Below are 21,033 nucleotides of genomic sequence, written 5' to 3' on the forward strand. Positions count from 1 at the left end.
CTGCCCAGGACTTCTTCCCCGCTTCCCCTTTGTAAAATGAGATGAACTCCCTCTTTTATGACCCACGGCATTAAGAAGGAGCTGTAAAAGCTGAAAGACTCTGAAAGCCCACGAGATGTCATATAATGTTGCCATAAATCTCTATGGAGAATGAAATAATGTGACTGTGAAGTAAATAAAATTGCAGGGGGGGAGAGAGTAAGCAAGATTTATAGATTTAATACATTTTATGATGAAAGGCTTTTCCCCCCTGCCTGAGTCCCACTAAGCTATTTGAGACCACTTATTTAATTAAAGCTCTTTTTGAAAGAAAATCAGTGGCTGCCACTGTTTGCCTTTCTTCTCATTGGCAATGGCAGAAGGAAGACACTTTGATGTCAAAGCAGAGGAGACATTAGACTGTGGCATGTGTGTGTCAGGCAGTGGCCTGTGGCGAAAGATGACAAATCATTTTAGCATTCAGTGACTTGGCATGAAGAAACATACTGCCTGATCCTTTTACAGTCACTGCCCTCTGCAAGGAAAACTCCTAACAACAGGGATATTTTAAGGTCACTGCTAAAATAATTACTTAGAGCTAAAACATTTTTCTTTGCTGAGTATAATCATTCTCTGGTCTCGCTAAGCAGTAAATAATAGCACCTCTGTGTGTCAGACAGTGGGTATCAGGTGGTTTTCCTGGAGGCTCTTTGGTCATCCTGCAGACTGAAGCGGCTGAGATTGCTCCACTGGCTCTGAGCTGTTTTGCAGAATACACGAGATTTAGAGCTCCTGTGTGTTCAGAGGCAGAAATAAATACAGGTTTCCAGCCATGTAGCTCCATTGTGACTGATTCTGTAGGAAATACTCCTTTTTTTACCACTAAGGTGCCCCTAACTTGCTGGATTTTTCCCAAAGACAGGCAATGTTTTCATCTCTCCTTCACCTCCTCCTTCCCCAAGAAAAGCAGACTTGATTGGTGTGGAACCCTTGCTAACAGAGGCTGCTGCATGGCTATACTGCACCCTCTGACTTGGCTGGGCACATCCTTTCCCAGCTAATGGTCCTCCCATTTTAATCTGTCCAGACCCATAGGTTGCTTGAGTTCACTTGAATGTGGGAGGAAGGGGGAGAGAGAGAGTGATAGCTTGTAACTGCTACTGCAGTGTCCCCAGTTAATGAACTTACTACCTCTTCTAGCTGATGCCAATACCTGTGTTGGCATGAGTGGAGACCTATACCATAAATTTTAAGGCAGTCTTACATTTTGATTCAGCTCTTCAGTTTAGCTTTATATTGACATTTTGAATCCAGAACATTAACAACACATTGGTGGTGGACTCCAAATGCTTATTGATTACAGAAGGGCTGTGAAACCCATCACAATAATGTCTGTGGTTCAGTGAGGACTAGCCTCTGCAAAAATCTGTTTTTTCAAGACATTAGAAGCTGCCTTCTGCTTTAGAGGCGGAGGATAAAGACGGGGACTCGGGAGGAAGAAAACAGCAGCAAATGCTTTTCCCAGTCTCTGACAAAAGTGCCAGCTAAGGCTAAGGACTGAGAAAATACTGGTTAATGACACTCACGCTCCTTTGCTTCTGGGTGATGTTGACACAGCCGTGACAGTCCTGCTGTATACGAAATGCCCGCTGGAGTTTTGAGAGGGCTGATGGCAAGGAAGCCGTGTGCAGGACCTCGCCGCGGTGAGCACACAGCTAAGCAGAGCTGCAGCTTTGCACTGGGGCAAAGGGAGGCCTGTGGCGTCTGTTCCTCTGCCCCTCCAGCGCCGGGCTGCAGTCTCACAGGGGTGTCACAGCGCGGGGGACAGAAAGACACCGGGCACAGCTGTCCCACATCCTCCTCCTCCTCCCCGCTGCTCTTGGCCACCGCATGCCAGCAGCCGGAGACAAGATGGCTGCAGTGGCAGTGGAAGCAGGGTGCCCAACAGCCTCTTTGGGGAGAAGAGACGGAGCTGGCAGACAGAGGGACAAAGGGAGCAGTTTCATGGGCACTGCTGATTGCCCGGCCTCCTCCCGGGCAGCAGTACTGACCCGTCGAGGTTGGGTGGGGTTGCTCCCTTATGGCAAATCACCCTCCAGAGCACGGCTCTTTCATGCAGCCTCCCTCCAACTTGCCTAGCAATAAATCCCCGCTGCTGCATGCTGCTCATTGCTAATGAGCTTTCAACAAGGTTGGGATAGACACACTGTGTTGGGCCAGTAGGCATTAGCAAGGCAGCCTTGGGCAATTTGACAGGAAAGGGAACACGGGTTTTCTGGAGCATTTTCTGCCTGGGGTTATCAAGGAACGAGCCTGGGCTAGCTCCCAGAGATTCAAGAGAAATAATTTTTTAAATAATTCTGAAGATTCCTTGCAAGCTGGTACGGTAAAGACTACGCCATCAAACACTGAGCTTGGGAACAGACTCTGAAGAACCGAGACCTGCGGTCTGTGACCTGTTATTAAGAACTGGAACTCCTCTCGTACTTTCTCATAACCCTCTCTTTTTGCTGAATTTGTTGAATGAGCAAATCTATGCTACCAAGAGCCACTTGGTCAATCTGAGTGAACTCCTAGAACTTTAATACACTATTTAGTGAAGAAGTGCATTCAAAAAGGGTGCCAACAGGTTTTGGCACTGGCTAACAGGCAGCTGATGTGTACAACGAATAATAGAGGAAATAAATAAATATATATTTTTGAAGGAAAAAGAAAATAAAAATTTCTGTAAGGATTTGTCTTTGTATTGCCTCGCCTCTGCTGTGTGATTGTTTCCGCCGTAAGATGTATGGATAATTATGACCATTTATTAGACTTTTAAACATAACTGAGTCCACTGCAGCAAATGAGATTTTATAGCAAATTCTTAAAATCTTATAATAGCGAGCAAGGACCTGCAAACTGTTGCTAGAATTCCAGTGCTCTTTATACTATAACCCACTAATTTTTTCACCTTTGTATTTAAGAAATGATTTTGCAGATCTTGGAGACCATTTAAAATCTCTATGGAGTCTTATTACGGACCATTAATCCAAATGAAGATCTCTTCAAGACGTGATAAGTAAGTAATACTTTAAGATATTCATGCCTTTGCTACCACATGCAATTATCTTTAACAGGTGTCATATTGAAGATAGCATGCAGAAATTCTGTTTGTATACACTATGTTCCTAAAAGGTTACCAAAAAAGGATGGATTTGTGAAGTGTGTAAAATAGCATTTCACATTTGCAATAAATACTTCAGTTTTATCACATCTTGTCATTTTTCTGACCTTTCCTAATGGACATCCTTAGCAAATGTTGCATCATCACCAAATAGCAGCAAAAGAGGTTCTGTTTTGCAAGTGTAGACACTAGACAAGAATTTCAGAGCTCTCATCTACACAAATAGTTTTCAGAAGTTCCTCTGTATATGCAGCTCTACTAATGATCACTGCTAATGGTGTATTTTGCATTCATGTTGTCTGGATGTGCTCTGGACACATATAGATCACACAGAGACAAAAACATTTTAGCGCTGTGTAACTAGACAGGTTTCTGCTAATATCATCCACGGGTGTTTAACAAGACAGTGCAGTGCAACAGATGGTAGAAATCCGTCAAATACAAGTTATTTCATTTATTTGTGCTTCCTGCTCCTTTTTCCTCTTCATTTTTGTGCCCATTTATACTGGAAGAGATTCTAATTCGTATTGTGTGCTAGTGAAGCTTCAAGCAAACACTTCACTATCTGTAACAACAACGCATAATGCCAATATCCAAAGAAATGCCATAATAACTAGGCTAACATGTGGTCTGAACAACATGAAAGAATTTTCTTACTGAAAAGAAGTGAATAATTAAAATGTTGGGAAGAGGGCAGTATTAATCAAGCTGCTGTCAGATTTTCTCAGGCAAGAATATATTGGATTTTGCTTTATTTTTCTACTTGCTGTCACTTGCTGCTGGAATTCCTGTATTTAATAAATGAGTAAATTAACATAAAATGTCCTCTACCCATAGAATGAAAGTGTAGAGAGCTGCTGTGATATCTTACAGTCTCTTTCATGAGAGAAATTGCCATAATTAAAAGTTAATCTAGTGAGAGAGATACCACTGTACTTAGCATCACTCAGTGTGGGTTGTGGAAATATACTTTAAAGGAGGCTCTTTTATCTCTGGAAGTCACATGGTAGAATACTTCAGAGGATTACAAATGAATTTGTCTGCAGGATAAAGCCTGCTGCCCTGACAGATTAATTCTCCAAGTACTGTAAAACTGTATTCAGAAACACTTTGCTCTGCAACTTCCTCGTAATGAAATAAACATCATTTGTTATGCGGTAGTGCTGAGTTCAGTATTAGAAATATTATTATTACCGTGACTGTTATCAGCCTCAACAATCCTTTTATTTCCAGAAGGCACAGACACACAAAAGCAAACTGATATCACGGCGCGGGACTTGTCAGACGGAAGATGGGATCAACAAAGCAACCAGGAATAAGGTGACCAGGAAGTGGGCTCAAAAGCCAACACCTGGATTGACTGGGACAGCTTGCTTTTGACTGAAGACTTGCCTCTCCAAAGTGCTGCTTATCTTGTTCATCTGAAACAGGCTGGGTGTGTTAGTTAATATATGCTAACATAGCTCCAGCTTAAGTGGAAGTTGAATGGTCAAAAGGGCAATGGCAGAAAAAGAGGTGCTTGATTTTGCTCTAAGGACTGGCTCTTCTGAAGTCAGTGTCATTCTGCTTCACAAGATGACCAGGATTTCAAAACTTCTTGTACAATGTCAAGCATTCGGTATTAGATAATTTCCTTGCTTGCCTAAAAAATGCAGCTGATTGCACAGCCATATGCATAACGATCCTTTTGTACATGTGGGATCTTGCAAACCTCTAATTTCTTTTTTAATGAAGAAATTATGTTAGCCAAATTTTGTATTGTAGTGGACATTAAAGAATACTGATGGTTGATAGTCTGTGCTTTATAATGTATATTAATGTCTCCTGCACTTCTTAGGGAGTCAGATTTCAGAAAGAGGGATCTTTTCTCACATTGGAACATTTCTAAGAATACCAAAAGCATTATTTGTATTAGTTAATAATGCATCTTTGTACAACAGGCACGTTTGTGCTCTCAGTCAAGATTTTTGAGGTATCACTGGAAACATCACAAACCCATGTTCTTTATGGCTTATAAGGCTAGATTTTCAGTGGGTGGTGTTACATCTTTGAGAGTAGCAAATGTTCACTGTTGTTCCCTGCAAAGAAATATAATAGTAGTAGTAGTAATAGTAGTAGTAGTAATAATAATAATGATACATAACAATGGACAATACACATAACAGTACAGCCAAATAATTCTGTTCCTCCCATTTAATAATTAACAAGGACAGCTTTGCTTATTCCTTGAAGAAATTCTCTGTATGAATGTATTTTGATTTGTGTATATGAAAAATCACCTGTAAGAGTGGTGATCCAGATTAGTGCATGACTTTAAAAGGTTAACACTGTGCAGTAATGACTGATGCAAAGCTGTGGTGCAGTTTACCATACACGACACTGTTAGAGGTGTGATTAAACCATGCTGCAACTGATGGAAGAAACTATACCCTTCGTTATCTGTATTCAAATTAAAGGGGGCCTCAAACCAAAGTGTAGAGACATGTTACCACTGAATGCAACTGGGACTGCAAGGATGGAGGATTTTCTTAGGCTGTGTCTTAGGCACAGAGATTTGCAGGAGCGTCTGCTTGTACGAGAAAGAAAGGGAAAAATAAGACAGAAGAGATTCAAAGAATGAGCTGGAGACTAAGAACAGACAGAAAAACATTTGCAGGGAAAACTGTTTAGAAAAGGGAAGCTCTTTTGAGTTAGGTATTGTCTGGAAAGGACTTGGAACAGTTGTTGCTGTATTTGTGAGAACAGGATTACTGGTATTTTTGCATAAAAAGGGATTACATCGGGATGGCTGACCACCATCAATTTTTTTTTGTAAAGGGAACAAGTCACACGAGTTCTTTTTCTTATTTAGCTAGTTTTAGCTCAAAAAACCATAATAATACTTACTGCTATTAAAAATGGTACTTTACACACATGCAAAGGATAAAACTGAGGACTTTACTCCATGACCAAGGTGGTCCTGCCAGTCCTGTATTAAAGCTAGCTCTGGGTTTCCTCCCTTGCATATTTCAGTGCTAACCATTTCCCTCAGAACTTCATTCATTCACTATACAGATATTGATTAAGAGGGGAGAAAAAAAGAGTATAAAAAGAGAAAGTAGCATCCAGGAAAAAGAATAGTGAGTTTAATGAGCCAAAAGAGATAAACAACTAGCCTTTCCTTCTTCTGTGGACAAGCCGAATCATTTCCACCTGAACTGCAACAAATCCTCTCATACTCTGCTTTCTGCAACTTTTCACTTAGAAAAGATGCCGAACAGCCTGGGTAGCTTTTGCAAAATACACACTGTGCTGTGTTTGCTTGCTTTGCTTCAAAATCGAAAGTCTCATTGCTCCCCCAGACATGCAGTTTACTCTGTGAGCCAAGAGTGGATGAAACAAACCCTACACTTGTTGTGTCCCTGCTGAGCCAGTACATGGCCCAGAACACACATGGGCTTTGAATGGTGCTAGCCAGGGAATTTATCCTTCACACTCCTCTGGACAAATCCACGCTTTGACTATTTTAGTGAGGTGAGGGAAAACTTTTCCTGCCATGGCGAGTGTGGGCACATGTCCAACCAAGGTAACGCAGATGTAAATGCTAGTGGAGACAAGACTCCTGGGGGGCCTGGCACTTTTCAGGTCACTTTGGGAGGTGTAACAGAGAAATCCCTCTCTTTTGTGGAAGTGGAACTGCTCTGGTTTCGATGCTACTGCAGCATTTTTTATCATCTATTCAACTCTGTAAAGGATTCGGAGTACTTTACAGAAATGCCTCTTTTCTGCGCTGAACTTGCAGAGCATTGCCACCACGACTGTGCCAAGCTGGAGAAGACAGAAGGAGAGAAAGAGAAGAAAAGGCCACTTTAAACTGGGAGGCATTCCTGTCAGGCTCAGTGGAGCGATGTCCATACCAACTAGGTAATGTTGGACAGAAGATGAATAAAACAGTATTTTTATCACATAGGGAAATGGTTGGTACCTGCAAAAACTTTTCCGTAAGACCAACTTCACCTCGCAGAGCAGAACGTAGCAATAACTGGCAGCCTTGATTGAAGTCAGGTTTTGAATCTCTGTGTCAAAAATAAAGAAAAATCAGTCCATTAAAGCCACATCATCATGTTTGGACTTGATGATCTTAAAGGTCTTTTCCAACCTAAACGATTCTATGATTCTATGATCTTCCATTTTTATAGCAACTTTGGTCTGAAAGAATGAAGACTTTTGAAAAATTCGTTATTTAAACTTTACCACATGATCACAAGTTATGGGGAAGGAGGAAGAAGTTTCATGAATTTCAGTTCAGAGATGGATAAATTAAGGCACAGGGAGAGTACCCAGGTCCAAAGCAGAATTGTGAATAAAACATACGATTCCTGAATCCTCACCCTATGCTTTTCACTGTTATTATTCAGAGTATTTGGTGGAGCTATTTTTGGAGTCTCATTAGGTAAAAGGATTCTTGAGTTTTAACTATGGGTTTGTCAGGGCTACAAAGTTGTTTGACTTTTGGGGGGTTAATTTTCAGGTGAAAATGTTTTTTTTATTTTTATTTTCTGATTTCTGAGTTCAGGTTTGGCATCTCTGCCGTCTTCCAACTAGGAAGAAACATGTTGTACTATTTTTAATCACACTCTGGATCCACCCCTGGCTTGCTTCCGAAGATAAACAAAACCACATGTCAGTCCTTACATAAGTTGGTAAGGTATGCTGGCTTTGGCTGGGATAGAGTTAATTTTCTTCATTGAAAGGGGCTATGGGGTTTTTTTGTTTCTTCCGCTTAGTATGAAGTTACATTTACAAGCACCTTCAAAAAACCTAGAAGCATTATTTATTTAATATTCAACAGCAAAATCTGCCTAGTCGGGCAGCTTGTTTGCAGAATTGGTCTTACAGTCAAAGTGGACAATTGTAAACGAACAAAAGGAATTTATTCCTTAAGTTTATATTTTTGGTATTCAAACCTTGACTTTTAATTAAGGAATATAGGGCTTTAATGAGCACTCACTTTTTAGACATCATTTTAAGCTCTTATTTCTGATGCTGATTTAGTGCGTCAATAAGTCTAACAGAGGAGAGGACTACGAAGTGGTTTGAGGTTTTGATGCTGCAACAGATTTGTTGCATGATTTGAGCACATCATTTGAGTCATTCCAAGATAAATAGGAAAGAATCAATATACGTGATATGGATAGAGTTTGGTAAGGCTTTTGAAATTACCTCCTATGGCATCTCATAAAAAAGGGAGAGACACACTTTCTGGCATAAACTACTGCAAAGACAATACAAGACTGATATGAAAACCATGCTCAAACCATGGTTTTGGGTGGCTAATTGTTAATGTAAAGCATCTCATCTCAGAGGATCATTCTGGTTCTGATAACGTGCAATACTTTAATTGATGGCTTGGCTGATGGAATAGGGAGTGCACCTATCAAATTTGCAAGATATGAAGGGCCATAAACATTTTTTTCAGAACAAGATTAGAATTCAGTGAGAATCAATGGACATAGAAGAAAGTTCACAAGTGAAGTCACACACAAGCTGGAGAGAGACTGGTTAAGCAGCATTCTGCTGCCATAAGAAAAAAAGCAAGGGATCTTTGATGGGATGGATAAGCAGGTGTGTGATATGTTAAAGCCGGTGCTGTTCAGACCTCAGCTGGAGTGCTGTGCCCAGATCCGAGCACTGTTCTACAAAGATGAGGATCCACGGAAAGAAGTCCAGAAAGAATAATTAAAAACAACTGGAGGTCTAAAACCCATCACCTTTGTGGAAATATTAAAATAACTGTGTTTATTCCTTGAGAAAATGGAGGGGGATAGATGATGCCATCAAATACCCTGAAGATTGTTGCTTCCTGCATCCACTGAGATAAGCTCATTACCTCTTGTCCTATACTGCAGCAAAGGAGATTATGTTAGACTTTGGAAAATATTTCTAACTCCAAGGTTAGTTCAGCACTGGAATGTACAGCTTAGTGAGGCTGTGCTGTCTTCCACCACTGGAAATATTGAGAAAGTGCTTCAGGAGCAGTTAACATCAACCCTGCTTATTTGCTATTATTTTGGGGTTTTTTAGTGGGTAGATTTGAAGAAAAACACAGACCTCACTGGTTTTAACGTTATATCAGTTGAATCAGGGAAAGCAGCAAAAAGATAAGAGCTGTAGTTTTAGGACTCCCATAAGCTGGATGCTTATTTATGCCAATGTACCAATTAGATCTGCTTTCTAAATGCTTAGCTAATTGTTGAAGAAATATGCCTGACTGGGGAATTCTTGTCTATACTATGGTTCCCAAAATTTCTAGCACTGTTTCAGCTGAGCTAGTGGAAGGGGGAAAAAAAATCTCTAAAATAGATACGACTTACGGTCTCTGTACCTTTTTTTGTACATAGTGGATCAGTCTTTGTTTCTTTTCACTGTGCTAGGGGGTTGCAATGTGTGTGTGACTTCTATTAATAGATTCATCCTTTGGTTTGCTTGAGTTTATTGTTTTATAACATCTTCATTGAAGGGGAGGTAATAATTACAGTTTATTCAATATTAAAAGAAACATTAAAAGAAATAAGTAGGAAGTACCACAGGCAAGTAGAAAATAAGATTTCAGAGTTTATCTGCTTTATTTATCTGTGAAATTGTTGAGACATCCTCCCCCACCACACACTTGAACATCTTCTATAAAGAGAACAACCATCTCATTCTTTTATTCCTCCCAACCTGTAGGAGGAAAAATTTGATTAGCTGGCATTGGTGTTTGTACGTATAGATAAGAAACTTTAATTAAAAGTCAGATCAAAGAAAAATGCTGCACTTGGCTTTTTTAAAGTCCTGCAGCCATTCTTGCCTTCAACAGAGAAGACTGCCATGGTCTGGGGCTCCCTTCTGTGAAACACCTTTGTCTCTTGTGCTTTTACCTCCCTGAAACAGATTTCTTAGGTCCAGTGGATTGTAACTATTAGTGAAGGAAACAGCCACATTTGAAGACACAGTCTCTCAGACGGATAGTTCAAATCCAATAGAAGACCTGGACAGGCAGAGGTGCAGTTCAGGGGCACTCTGTACAGTGAGTGAACTGTTTGCAATGATGTTTACCACATTTCGCACCAGTATGACTGGAGAGAAACTAGGCAAGCGAGACAGTCAGTTGTCAGTATATAGATTGCTGTGGCCAAGTCTGTGCCAAGATACCTACCCAGCTTTCTATCTAGTTGGAGAATGGGAATTTCTGATTTGGGGCATTTAACCACTCCGAGGAGTTCAAAAGCAACAGAAAAACTGATTTAACAAGGTAAGTGAATAGATCTGGGGGGAGCAGCAAATACTGGTGTTCATTAGAAACCACGCAGTTTCAGCAAAGTCTGTCCTCCAGATTTTGTACGTTGTGCAGTTTTGTTGAATGGTCCTGTCAGATTACATCTATTTAAATCAGAGACAGCACCCATGGCATATGTTATTCCACCAAAGCTGTAAACTGTACATCACTTTCCACTGGCAACAGTGGTTTTGCTCATTTAGAACAATAGCAATGCATGGTTTTGTTTCTCAAAGGACTTCAGTGCTCCTGATTGCCAGGGACCTAAGGGCACTAAAAGGCCTTAAGTACCCTGACCAGCCTCATCTGAGACTCCTACTCAGGCACCTTCTTCCCACAGTGGGAAGAGACTCCTGGGCTCCATTTAAGCTCAGGCCCAGGCCACCAGGATTTGCCTGTGCTGTGTCCTGGGTGAGCCTGTCTTGGTTGCTCCCTTCTTGGATGAGCCTCAAACCTATATTATAGGTGTAGGTCTACATATAGGTCTCTCTTTCTCTCTCTTGCTCTTCCTGACAAGACTTCCTGGATGGATCCTGGACTTGATTTGACAACTCACCTTGTGTGATGGCCACCAGGTGTATGACAAAGCCTGTTGCTATCACCAACCTAACCCTGCTCTTGACTGTGTCCTCACTGGTGGGGCTACCCTTGGCTCCCAGCTCATGATGCCTGGAGGAGTAGACCTGGTCTGATGTGCAGCTCAGGAGGAAAACAAGGGTTGGATAAAAGTAGTCTTTTAAAACAGATTTCTTTCAAAAAAATGTTTCCTTCTCTTATTTATGTCTCTGGATTTAATCCAAATCGTTTCAACTTTTAATTTTAACTATGTTAAGTTATATTTTCTGTGGTTCGTTGCTGCCTGACTTTTAAAGTATTACATACAGCAAAATACAGGAGTACTTTGACAAAATAAATCTGTTGGTGATTAATTTTAGCACAGTCAAATGTCTTTGGAACTGTATTGCTTTTATTTCTTGAAATGCAAGATGTCTAATCTGGTTAAGACAGCAGATTGTCATGCCAAGTACAGTTGTTATACAGGATTAAGAACTATAGGATTACAGATCCTAATTATAGCCTCTTGTCAGTTTACTATGTCTTAATACATTGTTTTCAACTTCTGATTCCACTTGCCATGTCTCTCTTGCAGCCATATTTTTAATGAAGCTTCTGACGCATCTTCTAATTTGCCAAACCTGTATTCTGATAGCACTGCCTGGGTTCTATTGCACGTCAGTATTAGCAAATTAAATAATTGTAAAGGTCAGAGCTCTTCAAACTGAACATCTCTGTTCTATGAGGTTTTTCACAACAAACTTCAAATTATACTGCTATTTGAATGTTCCACTTCTTGTACTGCTTGGTTTCTTGGCTTTCAGATTGCTTCCAGAAAAGTTGTGGATGGTGATTTTCTGTAGCCATTTCTGCTGCTTGAGCCCCCTTGTAGTCAGTGTAGATTTACATACTGAAAAGGAATTTAGAAGATATTACTATTTATAGGTAATATATTTACTTTACAATGACTGGCATTGCTACATTTGGCTTTTCACATCCTCTTTGTCATATTTATTTGCCCTAAATGAACTTCTTGTTTGGTGGATGGTATGGTGAATGTGCCACAGAGAACATTATTTGTCGGTGGCTATGTCCTGCAGGACTGGCCAAACAGGATTCTTTCACATTCAGTGGAAAGCTGTCAAGATAATTAACGTGTCAATTATTGACTGGAATGTGGCCTAGATTCCTTAACTGACAAATGGGACCAGATCTTGTTTACATTAGTGTTTTGCTGAAGTTCCTCACCATTGCAGCACACGTTTCGGTTCAGCTGCACTAACAACGATGGAAGTCCATTGTCCAGCCAAGACTGCTGTCATGTGAAGAGTATTTTTTGGCAATCTGATCAGACCACTGGTAAAATGGAGTCTTGTTTATTGTAGCTTTCCAACATTTTGCTTACTGCTTTTCAAGACGTAGAAAACAGAAAACACTACAGACCAGGACTTGAAAAGGAAAAAACTGAAGGCTGCGTGTTAACCTCTGAAAAGCCAGAAAATTGCCTGAACTATCCTGGTTGTGTCAGGGTGGCAGTGATGATGGCTTAAGGACATAGGCAAGCCAAGATGAGAGGTGGTAGTAGTAGTAATAGTATCTCTTTGTCAGACAAACCAGTAGAGCTGGAAAAAACACATCTTTTTAGCAGGTGAGCCCTATTTTAGCTCTATGTGTGGCCTTATTTCACAACTCTTGTGCATATAAATTAAAGTTCAGTCTTTAATTATTATATCCACTAGGCAGGCTCGGCACCTGATTTTGGGCAGTGCATGCCCCATGAGTCAAAATCACTGGATAATGATCTGGCATAAGTCTCATTTTCTCATTTTTAATTGTGTAATCCTGTACCTTTGTTGCTATACACCATTAAATACAGAATTATTAACTCACTTGTGTTTTTTCTTGGTAACAAAACGTTCAGACTTTAATAGCCTTGTCCTCGCCTGCCCTCGAACAGAAGCAGCGTTTTGACCCTCTCTTCCAGGTGACGAGCGGAGGTACAGAAATGTGGGCTGACGTTGCCTGAAGCTACGAGCGTTTGCAGCCTCCCTTCTCGTGAAACGCGGTGCGTGGCAGGGCACGACTGCTGTCCTGTGCCAGCCGTGAGCCTCCAGTACCTTTCCAGCCAGGCCCTGAGGAAACAATCTAAGAGCATTTCGTGGTCACAGCGTTCACCGTGGGCCGCCCCGGTGCCGCTGGCAGCGGAGGGATGGAGGCTGCCCCGACCCATGCGCCCCGGCTGTGTAACGCGCCTGCCTGCCCTCAGCCTCAGGCCTCTTGCCAGCCCTTCTGGCCCCTGAAACCCAGCTGTCCGTTGGCAGCGTGGCTGACCACCGGGAGGGCGGAGGGAAAGCCTCCCTGAGACGGTCCCCTCAAGTACTTTGGGTCACCGGTGGGTACTTTCGAGGGCAGGCAGTGAGGCCTAGGCACCACCGCTGGCAGGAGGCGGCTCTGGCTGGCCTCGTAGCCCGGCTCCTTGGGTGCCACCGGGTCTCCGGAGGGGCACAGCCTCTACCCCGGCCGCGGCGGAGGCTGCCGGGGGCCGCGGGTCCGGCACCGCCGGGCCCCTCCGGTAGCGCCGGGCCGGCGCCCGGGGGCGGTTACCCCCACCCCCGCTAGGGGGCGGCGGGGGTCGCGCACACCTGCCCCCCCCGCCGCGGGCGCTGCGCGGCGGGGCGCATGCGCGGCGGCTGCCCGGCGCCCCGCCCCCGGCTTGGCGGAGGGACGCGGTGCGGCGGCGGCGGCCGCTCTCGCTGGGCTCGGCAGGTACGGTGGTGGCGGGGTGCGCGGCCCCGGCGCCGCGGGGGGGAGGAAGGGAGGAAAGAAAGAAAGAAAGAAAGAAAGAAAGAAAGAAAGAAAGAAAGGGGCGGCCGGCCGGCCGGGCCGCGGCTCCCCGATGGCGCCGCCGCACCTGCCTGGCGCCGCGCTCCCCGGAGCCTGTGCCCGGGCGGGCGGTGCCGGCGCCCGCCTGGGAGGGCTGCCCCTTGCCGGGGCGCGGTGGCCGGGGGCGGGCGGGCTTCCCCGCCTCGGAGCCGCCGCCCGCCCGCTCTGGCCGCCCCGGCTGGGGGGGGGGGGCACCCCCCGCAAGGGCGCGGGGGCAGGTGGCGGCCCGGGCTGTGCCGTGGCGGCGGGAAGGCGGCGCTGGCCCGGGCGCCCCCGGCTCCGTCGGGGTTTGCGCGGGTGCGGAGGGGGCAGCCGGCGGCAGGGACGCGCTTGGCCCCCAACGCAGCCGCGGTCCAAGCCGGAACCGGGCAAAAGTAGTTCTCGGGGGTCACCCCGGGAAGTGTCGGGCGCGCCTGCCCCGGGAGAGCCGCCAGCGGCGGTGGACAAAGAGGCGTCGCGCTGGCGGGGCCGGCGGCCCGGGGCAGCCGTCCGCCCCTCAGGGCTGCCCGCGCGGGGACGGCGGCCCTGCCCGGGCCTCGTAGGGCCGGTGGGGAGGGCGTCCGGGCGGGAGCGACGAGAGCGAGGAGAGGGGCCTTGAGAGACGGGGCTGAGCCGGTGCCGAAATCTTCTTCTCCGCTCGCAAACCTCTGGGGAGGTGCGGCGGTAGGGGAGAGCGCCGAGGGGGGCGGCGGGGGGCGGGCCCCCCCGGTGGGTTCACAAAGTTCGGCCGGGGCGGCGGTGCCGAGCAGCAGCGGCGCGCTTGGAGCCCGGAGCGGGTTCTGCTTCGCGGGGCGGCGGAGCTGCGCTCGCCGGTAGCGGGTCTGCTTGCTCTGAGGTCTTCGAGCAGTAAATATCGGGGTTAATACCCGGCCTCCGCTAAGTAGCCTCGTAAGCTGTAGTAGTTAAGTAGCAGGGATTTCAGTTAACCTTAATTTCGTGAGGCAGTAGGGGATAAGGCGCAGAAAGGAAATTCTGGTTGCGAGTTGATTGCGAGTGATGATGACCTGCGCAGAAATTTGCGCTGCCTGCCTAGGTGCTGATGCTCCGCTAGTTCCCGAGAGTCGCCGGGCTCTGGGAGCGGGGGAACACCGAGTGGCCAAATCCTTAAGGATACCCTCAGTGCTCCCCTTGCTGAGAAAAAGCAACAGTGCTTTCATCGGTTTGAGAGGGTGGTCTGTTTCCTTTGCAGGTAGAGTCCTGTAGGCTTTATATTGCCTGATTTGTTTGCCGTGTTCATTTCTAAGCATGTTCTTAGGGAAGTCTCAAAACCAGTGATCTAGATAGCTAAAATAATTAATCTTCCCCAGACTTCCCATAAGTGTGAAATTATCAGCTTCTCTTTTGAAGCAGATGTAAGGTTATTCAGTCTAGAAGCATGTATTGGCAGCTACCATCTGTTCAAATATTTGTATATTTTGTATAAAATATAGGGCAAAACCTGAGGTCTTGTTGTTTTAATGTTTTTATTGTTTTTGTTATAGAGCTGTTTAATGAGTTCTAGGGAGGGTTTAAGTCAGGCCTTTCTGTATTTGTGTCTTGGCAGTCATTCTTCTGTGCTTGGTTAATGTTACCTAGTGAGCAAAGAAGGATAAATAATTTACCATTCTCATTATGCTTTTAATAAATAACAAATGGGAGTGCACCTCGCAGCTGCGACTGAAATATCCTTCTTGTTACAGTGTATTTAAAGGGGATTTTTTTTTTTCTGTAGGAAAACAGTCACAATAAGCCTTTTGATTATAGACTGCAGCTATCTTCATAGCTTTTATTGACTTGATTTAAAATTCATGTGAAATGCCAAATGAGCTGGTCTCTCACTGTTCTACTTACGTTTATGGATTTTCCCAGAAAAGAAACGTGTACTTTGGATTTTTATTTTTAAGACCCTTTTTAATGTGGCATTTAAAATCTTGTCCATTGTGACTTGACTAAAACTTGTGTTAGGCACTTTAATTATGCTTAATAATATACTAAACTTTTTTTCCAGAAATTAAGAAATTGTTTCTTTAAATGCATTTGCAGATACATTTAGAAAGCTTTACATACCATGAAAATTGTGATAAGTTTTACTTAAGCTTACTAATTGAATATTTTCATTGTTAACTGAAAATGAGAGGGTCTTTAAGTCCAAGTCTTGGCAAGTATGACACTGCAGTCACAGTCACTGTGGTCAGGCTTAAACCTGAGATGCGGTTGTGAAGTTGTTTCCAAGATAAGGCAGAACAATCCTCTGTCTTCAAAAGAACAGCATCTGCAAAGAGAATCATATTTGCAGTTCAGTTGACTTGGTCTAGAGAGTCTCTGTGAACCGAATAGCATTCTTTGAATATTTGTTTACAATAAAAGTTTGCAGTATTCTACCTTGCAAAGCACTGATTTTTCTCTCTAGTAAGAGGTGTACTATCTACCAGACTCTAAACCATGTTTATTTATATGTTTCACAAACACTTCATAAATATAGGTCATTGAATCTGGTGTGCTGCTTGTTTCTGTAAGAGAGACACTTGCTGTCTGCACCTATATTTTTCTAGTTGAACACATCCCCATAATCAAGTTTTCAAAAGAGTGGGATTTTATTGTCAGTTCAGCAAAACAAAAATGCCTTTAACTTTATCAAATCTTGCTATCAAATAGACTACGCTTCTTTTGAAACAGTGTGAAATAGTGTTTTGGATGTCTAATGTGAGAGTAAAGAGTAGAAAAAGACTCACATCATAGTATTATATGGCAACACTAATGGGAATGCAATAGAAAAATATTCTCATGTTGAACCAAGTGTGGTTTTGCTAGTTCTTAAATTCTGTAGACTTGCCTAACTTACACTTTACCTTCTATTTACCATCTTGCTGAACTTACCATCTGTTGGTAAATACGTACTGCAAGGTCACTCGCAAATAAAAGCAGAGTATGTAAAGACTGGAGTAGTTCAGTGCTTTCTTTTCTCTTGTATCTTACTGTCTCCAGAAAAAAATCTGTTGCGTATTTGGGCTTCTGAAGTAGAAAATTCTATCATAATTGCAAAATTGTAAAGGTGGGAATTGTTTTTTGCAAGCCTTATGGGAATTCCTGTGCCAAATCTTGAATTGTGTTTGTGCAATGAACTGGCATTGATAACAGTGTTTAAACTGCCTTGAATTCTGTGGCTACGCTTAAATATAAAACAGTGTGTGTGTGTGGGGTGAGAGAAATCCACCCAACGTCTTTGTCCTGTGCCAACATGTGATGAATCTCTCATACTGGATAGGTGTAATTGAATTGGTTTTGAGCTTTAAATTAATGTCCATATATGCGTTACAACAATTTTACTTTTTAAATTGCCTGCTTGCATCTGATAGGTATAGGTATGGAGTAGCAGTACTTGATTGGACTGCTTCTTTAAAAGGCATTTATTAGTCCACTACTCTAATTCCCTACGGAGTTCTTTAGAGCTTAAACCATATTACATTCCAGACTGTATAATGCTAAATATTTAAAAACTTTTGTTTTTTTTAAACCCACTGAGAAGAATGCAAGCTCAGTGGTGGGCTTATGTCAGTCCTTTTGTGGAACTGCTACAAAAAATCCGCTTTCTTATTCCCTCCCAAACTAACTGAAGCAGATGTTGGAGTCTAATAAATGAAGTCCTTGAGACTTTATTACATTTTGAAAGGCCTGCTGCGTGAAGATTAAAATGCTGTAGCTAATAGGCACCTTTTTTTGGTAAATGCTAACTGGAATTTACTTTTTGTCAAAATGTTTAGAAACAGTAACTTCTTTTTCCTTATGTGATTTTTTTTCACTTGAGCAGGTAACTGTTCTGTTGTGATGGTGCTCTTTACTATTAAAGCTAAAAATGAGATTTTTGATGTGTGAAATGTTTGGTGTTGGTGTTGCTTTTAAATAAGCCATAATGATTAGGAGATTGTTCAAAGTTGTCATCTTCAACCTGTCTTGTCTTTAAAAGCAATCTCTGAAAGACAAACTCCAGAGTTTGTAGTAGGTGGTGGTTTTCAACAATACATTTTTTTTTTCCCCCCAAAAGAAAACAAGCCACAATAAATTACTGCTTTTCAGGGAGCTTGTTAGTATTTAGCTATTGACTGCTTTGATTCAGACAAGTAGCTGAACCCCTCTTAGAGTAATAACAGGAAAATTAGATTAAGCGTTTTGATTTGCTGTTGAAAATGTTCACAGTTCTTGCTTCCTGTTAGAAGCTGTAGAAACGTGTTAAACTGACTGTTGTTAAACTGATTTCTTTGTAGTATATTTTTGTTTAATATTAGATAAAATAACAGATTTGAGCATAGTTTCCTCATGAAGTTATGTGGGCAGTCAGCCGTGCGAGTGTGGCAATGGAGAGGTAATAAAAAGCTGCAATGTTTTGACAGCTTCCACCAAATTTGCATTATTTCAGGATGAAAGTATAAGGAAATTAATTTATTTTGTTGTTTCATCCTGATTTATTACAGTACCTGAATTTTGTACGTCATCCAAATTGCATACTCTCAACTGAGACAAAAATAATCATGTATTTGGTAGGCACTAATGCTATTCCACGCTTTCACCATATATTAATGTGGTAGAAAAAGTATTAAGAAAATTCATGATTTTATTCAATGAGTGTGCTGCCCTGGAATGTCAGAATATCAGCTTTTGTTCACAGTAGCAGAAGTACTGCTACAGAGTGCTGTGTCAACACTGTGGGGTTTTTTTACACACCGTCGGCTTGGCTCCTAGTAAAGCTCTCCGCTTACCATGCGCTTCGTGTTCCTTCACAGCAAGGCTGTTCATTGCTGCCTTAGTCAATAATATGACCCCCCCCCAGCTTTAACCAAGCCTGTAATCTTTAATGACACTGAAATTTAATGTAGGTTTTCCCCCCCTCCTTTTGTTTACAGTTACTTTGAAGAGTTCATTCCCAAGAGAGCTTTTATTTTTAGGACTGCCTTGCTTTTTGCATGTACGTTTGGTTTCATTAATGCATAACGTGTGTTCAGCTGATGTCTTGTTAACAATGTAATGGTGTTGGTGAGTCTTGAAACTGAGATACTGAATAAGGGCTTCTTTGTCATGTATGGGTGGTGTACCCAGCTTCTGCCTGCTTACTGCTAAGTGAGAAGTAACACTAGGAAAGAAAAAAGTTGTGAATGGAAAGTGTTTTACACAGATGGTATGCTTATGAGTGCCCATTTGACAGGCTATGGGGAAAGTTTAGCTGAGGGACTTTATTTTCAGCTCTTCCAGGAATAACTTGTATAACTTTTTTACTTACTGTATCAAAAAGAGCTTGTTTTTTGATAACTGAGAAGACATGCATGGATTTATTTACTCATAAATCTCTCTTGTCCATTTAGGCTGAGATTGATATTTAATGTGTAAGCAAAGTGATAGTCTTGTAAATAAAATTCCATAATCTTTTGGGATTGGTTTTTTTTTCTGGGGGGAACTGTTAAAAACACTGCAGGATATAGGCAGGTTAGGTGGAAAAGCTGTAGGAAGGGAATTAAGTAGAACATTTCTTAAAGGTCTAGGACCATGTAGGTAGGACAGATTTTTTTTTTAATTTTTTTTTTTTTTTTTTTTTACAAACATACTACTTTGCTTATCGTAGATTGATGTGATGGTCTGGAGGGGGAGCTAGTAATACATTTGAACATTTGGAAGACCATAAGCAGGCTTCTAATAATTTTTCTCTGTGTGAGCCAGTGTGACATTCTGCACTTCATAAAGTAGCTGATTTTGTGTAAATTATCATAAAGATATGGAATGGTGCATTTTTGAGCCTATCACTTGATGTACTTAAAGTATTTGCTCCAAACAGATCACCCTAAGATTTGTACAGAAATAATAAAATACATTAAAAACTGACAAATTTTTCATGAGCCTTTTTTTCTTGGAAATGGCTAAATAGTATTTTTAAAAAATCAGTTTGGGGAAGACAAACTTTCATAGAAAATTTCAGCCCAATGGGCTATGCAACTGAAAACAACCAGTGGTACTGGTGATGTGAAATACTATGGTACCACTATTGAACATCAAGTCAGATTGTGAGTTTTCAGTGGAACTATGAATGTGTCTTTCAAACTTGAAATGGAAACTAGTCAACAGAAGGGAAGATGTGGCAGAAGAGCTGTTCCCGTTTTGCTCTCAGCTACGTTCTCAGTCTTTGCTTCTGTTGGGTGGTCTTTGGTGCGCTTTCCTAGGTGCTTTAGGCATAGAAAAGGGAAGGCATCTGGGCAGCCTTTCTACATCCCTTTTCAGAAGCCTGCATCTTCTATTAATTGTGAAGACTGGAATCCAAAGAATCGGGAATGTGAAGAGACATCTTGGCAGCGTTGCCAGTATGGTAGTATTGGGTATGGCTTACTTGGTGGTCGAAAAAGAGGAGAGTGGTGGGAACAGTGAAAGCGAATGTGTTTGTGTAGATGTGAGCCTGACTGAGACTGGCGAGATGGATAGTTTTCAGCTGGGCTGATGAACTTTAAAGGACTGTTTCTGCAATTTTATTTTTTCAAGATGGCAGTATTTTAGCTTATTAAATGTAAAACAATGACATGTAATAGTTGCACTGTAGAGCTGAAAACATTTTTGAAATGTAACCTTGAAGAAATGTCCTGTAGCTCTGGCAGTCCCTCTGTTTAAATTTGTTGACTCAACAGTCTTTATCATCATGTAATTAAATGCTTATAATGGTTAAGAAGAACTATACAGAAAACAAACAAGAATATTTTTCAGACTTGCTTAAACTTGAAAATAAGCTGTTCATCTCTGTGTTATGGTAGAAAAGTTCCAAAGCACAAAACTGTGACAGTTTTTTTTCGTGTAAATCATGTTTGTGCAACTGCTGTTGATAGTTAAAAATAAAACAAATTTCTGCATAAAACAGAAAAAAAACCCCTAAACCCCAACCCCCCAAAACATCCCTTTCTATTCCTGTAAGGTTCTTTTTGTCCCTTTGGTCTGGGAAGTTTCTTAGAGGTGGTTGATTTTTTGGGGGGTTGGCAATTAACAGAGACAGAGAAAAAATAACAACATATTCTTGCTTTCTGAACAAGTGAATTTCTTCCATGTGTGCCTGATAATGTGGTAAACAATACGAATGTATACATGCTCAGTAAAATACTTGAGGCACAGACCAGTTTTGAATGGTGTTCTTTGAGTTTAAGATGACCAA

The sequence above is a fragment of the Pelecanus crispus genome, chromosome 1 (genome assembly GCF_030463565.1).
Source record: "Pelecanus crispus isolate bPelCri1 chromosome 1, bPelCri1.pri, whole genome shotgun sequence".
NCBI lineage: Eukaryota > Metazoa > Chordata > Aves > Pelecaniformes > Pelecanidae > Pelecanus > Pelecanus crispus.